General features: G+C 45.2%; 1 protein-coding gene across 9 annotated transcripts in view; it reads right to left on the bottom strand.

The window, feature by feature from the left end:
• Positions 1 to 3584, bottom strand: part of rbm47 (RNA binding motif protein 47) — a 30256-nt gene extending 26672 nt beyond the window's left edge. For 5 of the 9 annotated variants that reach the window (XM_035637266.2, XM_035637264.2, XM_035637263.2 and 2 more), the window contains exon 1: positions 1691 to 2332. The gene's annotated coding sequence lies outside the window, so the exon portion shown is untranslated. Of the gene's footprint in view, positions 1 to 1690; positions 2333 to 2430; positions 2616 to 3032; positions 3144 to 3392 lie in introns of those variants that run through there. The other 4 variants (XM_035637256.2, XM_035637259.2, XM_035637258.2 and 1 more) reach the window with 4 other exon arrangements.
• Between the last annotated feature and the right edge of the window lie 3565 nt (positions 3585 to 7149).

Raw genomic sequence — 7149 nt, forward strand, 5'->3', positions numbered from 1 at the left:
TGTGGCCATTGTGCTGTCCAGGTATGTGTGTTTGTGACAAACAGAGAGGGAGAAAGGAGAGAGGGTAATCAGATCTTGTTACAGGTGTTTCATAAACACCACAATAGTGCTAACAGGTTCTCTCTCTCTCTCTCTCTCTCTCTCTCTCTCTCTGTCTCTCTCCTGCATTCGCCACTTTAGTCTGTGGCTTTAGATTTCCACTCCAGAGTTAGTGGATTAGGCTTATGGCTTTGTCACACACATACACACACACACACACACACACACACATATGCATTAGACTGAATCTGCGCTTCCACATCATGAGCATGAGATAGTCATGTGACCGTCAGGAGACTCGACCATGTACTATATGTGTGCGTGTATGATTTTTGTATTTTTTTTATTTTGCTTCCCGACGCCCTGTGTTTGTCTAACGCGGTCTGTCTTCCTCAAACTAGAGCCGGCCCAAACATGATACCACTGAGTTCCCGCTAGGAAAAAAACACATCAAGATATAAATTCCAGTCTTGGTTGATTGCAGACAGTACCTTTTTTTTGTAATTATGGAATGTGATACAGTGGTTTGAGAGATAAGTATCTGCAATATGGTTCACTCGTTGAACCTGCCAGCACAGTCGGTACTGAACCCACAGCCACTGTGTGACACACACACACACACACACACATATATACAGTATGCGTGTGAGCGCGCACACACACACATAGGAGTGGGCTACAGGTGAGAGTCACTCTGCTCCTCCCTGTCCTCCATCTACGCAGGTGATTCTCAGGTAACAGTAAGTTAGTCCGTGACTACAACTTGCACCTCACATTATAGCAGCATGTTAGATATCGGCATCACGCTACATCTACTAACATTAAGAAAGCTGCAAATTGTGCGATATTTACTATCCAATCTCATTCTATAATATGTTCTATGTTTCAGGGGGCTTTGTCAAAAATTGCTCATTAGATATTTACCTTGAGTCACATGCTACTAAAGGCTTGAACTAGTTATTAAAGATCTCTGTCGAAGGAGCAGGTTCATCATAACGTAACGCTTCGGCACTCTGTCATTGAGAAACACACAGAGAGAGACAAACTGCAGCTGAAGAAATTTGAGTTGTAAATTTTGTGTTTGTGGACAGAGTCAGCGAGACACCTGCTCTTAGGGAGAAGGCAGCTGGAAGCGAGCCTTCACCCAAACATACACACACGGACCGAAGAGGGGACGCAAAAGGAGAGTATATGAGCAGGCACGTGCACCCACACACAGACAGTGTATGCGCGCACAACGAAAATCTAGTTTGTATAACAACAGGACACCCAAGGCTAGCTGGCACCCTGCTCAACCAGTTTCTGAAACACAAACATGCACAGACACACACAGACACACGTATAAAATGACTTGACAAGACGACAACTGATTGCACACATCGCCACAAAAAAAATAAACGTCAAGTCTCCGTCCCGCAACCTTGTAGTGAAGGTTACAGCAGTCAACTGGGTCAGAGTGAACACTGGACCAGCTGAAGAAATGTCCTTCCAGATACCCACTGTGTGTGTGTGTGTGTGTGTGTGTGTGTGTGTGTGTGTGTGTGTGTGTGTGTGTAAGTAGCCTGACAGCAATGACGTTAAACGACGAGATTGAAACGGGAAACAGAGAGAAAAGGACAGAACAGGAGCCACGACAGCTCTGTCAGCCAACCTGTAGGATGATGGGACGCGTGGTCGTCGTGGGTTCTTCTGCCACCGTTCAAGAGCAACACTCCAGCTGATCACTTTCTCATCTTTCCGTCCTCTTCCTCTCCTCCCTTGCGCTCGTCTGTCAGGTCTCTCCGGCTGTCAAGGTGCCTCCTTTCTTCAATGACAGGTCCACCAGCGCAAAGTCAGAAGAGATCTCGGACACATCTAACGCACAACACAGTGCACACACTCACTCACACACACACACACACACACACACCCACAGACACTGAGAGAGAGGACAAGTCAGAGTTTCTGTTCTTCTTTTGGGGCTTTTTTTTGATTCTGACTCAGATCCTCTCTGGTTGTCCTCTCCTCTGCTTCAGCCGCGACAGCGCTTGTAGACGCAACAGCAGGAGACAAGAGGAGGGGTGGTGGTTGGTGGGGGGGGGCACAAGGTCTTGAAGTGGACGAGAGAGGAGAAGGTGGCGGAGTTGAAGGAGAGAGCTGGAGAGAGAGAAAAGGGTGGAGGTGGAGGGAGGGAGGAAGGGCTGTGGTAATTAGTGAGTCGGTACCTGACTCTCACTGACATAAGCCGCACATTCCTCAGAACCGAGGAGGGGGAGAGGCGCGGGAGGAAGAAGAAAAGAGAAAAAAGTTCTTTAAAGAAAAAAGAAAACACCAACACACTAACAATCCCGAGAAAAGACACGTCTTCATCCAGACAGACACAAGGACCAGTCTTCCCCACAGCTGACGCACCATTCAAGTCATGACGTTGAGTGAAGTCACCTATACTCTCCGGTGAAGAGTTGTACTCGTGTTCAGGTGTTTATTCTTCTCTTCCGTCTCTTTTCATGTCCGGAAAACCTCTCTCTCTCTCTCTCTCTCTCTCTCTCTCTTCATCTGTGTATGGTGTACACACCGCTCTCCCCTAAAACTCACCAAACCAGAATCTGACTGCCCAAACCCCCAACACACCTCCCTCCCTCCCTCCCTCCCTCCTATCATTCCGGATGGGAAATGCTATCCTCCTGTGGCCCTGGCCAATATTTTTGAGCGTGTGTGTGTGTGTGTGTGTGTGTGTGTGCAAATAGACTGATCTGAATGCAGCAAGAGCAGCATTCCTCTAAAGGAGTTTCCCGCACACCTAGTCTAAAAACCCTGCGCCACATGATCACATCCACCACATGCTCATTACTGATGATGGTTGTACACGAGCCGGCTCATTCACAAAGACACTCCCATGAGGTCATGGTGACATGCCGTCTTAATGCTATAGTGACGTACATGTAGATCCCTCTGTAATAACATCTTTCTGTAATAACAACTCCCTCACGCCCGCTCAGATTTCTGGCGTTTACCTGTCAACGTGAAGATGACATACCCGGACATGGGCGACTACTGCAGGTGATGGCTGAAACTCTGAACATAAACAGATTCTCGATTCTGATAAACGGGCTCCCGCTGTAAACCTGAAGTGAAAGTAAAACAGTGAAGTTAACCTCAACGATACTGGCTCAACTGGTGATTCTTATTCTCCACCTTCGTTTTTCTTTCCCACCCCACCCACTCTCTATGCTCTCTCAGTGTAAGTATTATGCTCCAGTGTTTCAGGGATGGTGTGTTCGTGTGCATGTGTGTGTGTGTGTGTGTGTGTGTGTGTGTGTGTGTGTGTGTGTGTGTGTGTGTGTGTGTGAGTGTGTGTCTGTGTGTTTGCCTACCTAGATTCCTTGAAGAATTCGTTGTAGGCGGGGGCCAGGTACTTCCTGATATCAGGTGCGTGGTGAGTGCGTCGTCTTCGTGACAGCCAGTTGTCATGGAGACTGTGTGTGTGTGTTTGTGTGTGTGTGTGTGTGTGTGTGTGTGTGTGAATGTGTGTGTGTGTGTGTGTGTGTGTGTGTGAGAGAGAGAGAGAGAGAGAGAGAGAGAGAGAGAGAGAGAGAGAGAGAGTGAAAGAGCAGTGCTGAACACTAAACACAGCCAACTGACAGACTGAGGACAGAAGAGAGAAGTGAGGAAGCTGGATTTCTGTTTAGAGTAAAAACACACACACATTCACACATGCAGGTTTCCTACTGGACTTTATCTGAATGTGTGTGTGTGTGTGTGTGTGTGTGTGTGTGTGTGTGTGTGTGTGTGTGTGTGTGTGTGTGTGTGTGTATGTGTGTGTGTGTGTGTGTGTGTGTGTGTGTGTGTGTGTGTGTGTGTGTGTGTGTGTGTGTGTGTGCGTGTGTGTGTGTGTATGTGTGTGTGTGTGTGTGTGTGTGTGTGTGTGCGTGCTTGCGTGTGCAGGAAACCGAGATTGAGTCAGACGTGTTCACACAGAGAAATAAGGTTTCAACACAGCAGCTGAACTCTCCGGCAGGGAGGAGGCCAGAGCCGTTGGACGTGTTGCTCAATACACTTGACTTTGATGCTTACTTTACAAATCTTGAAATACAAGCCTTGAATAAAGCGAACAAATACAGAAGCATATAGAATATTATTCGGTTTCCATAACAGAACTGTAGAAGTATAGTTGCCCAGTGTACACGTGGTTACATGTGACCTTAAGCAACCAAAATATGTCATGGATTAAGTTTATCTTAGGTGAAATGCGATAGGTGGAAGCAGCTTACTGGGGTTTAGTCAACACTATCTGAGTAACAGTGTTTAGACAGGTACAGCTTACAGTATTTACATGGGTTTTTCTATATTCTAGCTAACATTGTTATATACTGTAAACTCATTATTACTGCTGACAATTGTACAAAATACTCCACAGTGTATCGCCTGCGCTCTGTGTTTGTCCTTATCATTTATAACTGCTGGCTTTCAATCATTTGTTCACCCTATAAAACACGTGCACAGGCTTGCTCAAGTTAGGCGATTCATTCATAAGTTATGATGTGTTTTAATAGAGTGCAGGCTTTTGAAAGCCATCCGCATCAACTGCTGAATTACCAGCGACAGAATGAAGTATAAAATATGTGGAACATAAACTCCAGTATTTATCATCTGGTGCAAAGGTATAAAAATGTTTGACAGTAATGCAGGGTGTTTTATGTCTCTGTCTAGTGCCTAATATTGGTTCATCATATCACATAGTCCTATAATAAAGGTGTGAGCTCTCACGTGAGATTTAAACACTTCAAATAAACCAGCAAACAAGTTTGTATTTTGATTTAAATACATAAAAGTTACCATCCAGCTTACTCAATGGCAAAAGTCGGTCAAATTGCAGTAAGTCCATCGTGTGGAACAACAGAACAACGCAAGGGAGGGATGATTCACAAACCACTATCAGCTTTGGAGATAGGGACGGTTTTATTTAATGGGAAGGGCAAGATTGTTCCAAATTTTATGATGGTTATATTGGTTGGAGTTTCTATATACACCTTGAGGCACAGTATGAGGTTAACAGTACAGTACAGATACAAAGGTCATCAGGAGACAGAAGTGTTGAAAACAGTGTGTTAGCGTTTGAAAAATGTGCTGCAAATATACAGTGTTTTGCAGTTGATGGAGAATGAATGGGAAACAAGTTCATGGATTTTTCGGGAAAATGTGGTCACTGAACACATTTTCTGTGAACGTGCAAAAATGATTGACAGTTTGGTCCACGTAGAATTCTGTTTCATTGACTGTGTGAAGAGTTTAGACAATGGCACTTCAGCTTGGACCAATGCAAAACTCCAGTCTTCTCATCAATCTCTCAGCAATGCATTGAACTATTCCTTTGATAGTTACAGAATTGAAAGCCTAACTCGTAATAAACTCTAACTCTACTTTGGTGACGGCTTGGTGAACCTGGTGTCTACACGCACGGAGACTTGCAGACATGCAAACATGCCGCATTTTCACAGGGTGTCAACAAAAGCAAACTCTCCCCACAATGAGCAGCTCGGACCCTGCCCTGGTTGCCACACAATAGACAGAGAGACCTGAGACACAGGGAGCAGGGATTCCCAGGAAAACAGTCCAAAACTGATACTACGCGCGCCCGACAATGACCCACAAAGGAGACGGGGCCGTGTATCTATTCACCTGCATCAAGTGGAAGCGATCAAGGCACCACACACACACTGTGAGGAAAACTGAGGAAGGAGGAAAACTTGGATCGTGTTACTTTTGTATCTGGATGTGAACTGGATTCATGATGGCAAATTGTTTCAGGTGGTGTGTGTGTGTGTGTGTGTGTGTGTGTGTGTGTGTGTGTGTGTGTGTGTGTGTGTGTGTGTGTGTGTGTGAGTGTGTGTGTGTGTGTGTGTGTGTGTGTGTGTGTGTGTGTGTGTGTGTGTGTGTGTGTGTGTGTGTGTGTGAGTGTGTGTGTGTGTGTGTGTGTGTGTGTGTGTGTGTGTGAGAGAGAGAGAGAGAGAGAGAGAGATGGGTCTAAAAGATAATTGGGTCTTGGCAAGTGAGCGAGATCAAACCCGAGCTAATGAGATCCTCTAAATCTCCATCTCACATAATTACACTATGTTGCCAAAGGTATGTGAACACCTATAATCCATACGTTTGTATTTTAATTTATGTTTTAGCCTTTTAACAAACTGTTTCTCTGGTTCATTTATTGATTTTTCTTGAAACTGATTTTGAAAAACAGGGTCGGTACACGGCAACAGTCACGGAAGTAAACAGTCAAGGAAGTAAAGAGTCAAGGAAGTAAAGAGTCAAGGAAAATAACTGAACGAAATTCACCCACGCAGGACCTCAAAAACTGACTCGCTGATGTACATTTAAAGCCACCAGGAAAGCCATACTATCATAATTTAGCCAACAGTATTTCCCAGCTTTTATGGAAACTGTTTGGTGAATGTGCTTTCCCAGCCTCAACCCCTGGGATTGAACTCCAACTGTAAGCAGGACTCATTGTTCAACATCAGGGCACGACCTGACTAATGCTCATATACATGTATTTGGAGGAAAGTCTTCACAGAACAGTGGAGGCTGTTTCAGCAGGTTATTAATAACCAAACATTTTTTGACTCAGGGTCATTGAAGTAGACGACACACATGCACGCAAAAGAAAAAGTAGTTAGTGTGTGTGTGTGTGTGTGTGTGTGTGTGTGTGTGTGATTGAATAACATTAGTGTGAGTGTGTAGGTAAATTGATTCAGTAAAGAGGGAGAAAGAACAAAGTGAGAGAGACTCCCTCCAGCACCGTACAGCTTCCTGTAAAGATTAGACCTTTATTGAGAAAATTCCACGTCGGCTTACGGCCTCATGACCCGCCGTCTCCAACCGTGGCCGATTATTGAATATGCTGCTACACACACAAACACACACACACAAACGCAACACATGCAGAGCAACTGGAGGCCTGTTGTGAGGCGACATTGATGACGCGTGTTGGATGGGATAATCCCTCCAGCCGTGCTCTCACCCACCGAGACGTGAGGCTCATTTGGGCCCAAAAAGCTAGCTGAGGTTTTTGTTTCTTTCTCACAATGATAAACCCCCTTCCTGCTTTTTCTGGCAACTTCCCGTAGTTTATCA

Source organism: Scophthalmus maximus, chromosome 8 (assembly GCF_022379125.1).
Source record: "Scophthalmus maximus strain ysfricsl-2021 chromosome 8, ASM2237912v1, whole genome shotgun sequence".
In the NCBI taxonomy this organism is placed as follows: Eukaryota; Metazoa; Chordata; class Actinopteri; order Pleuronectiformes; family Scophthalmidae; genus Scophthalmus; species Scophthalmus maximus.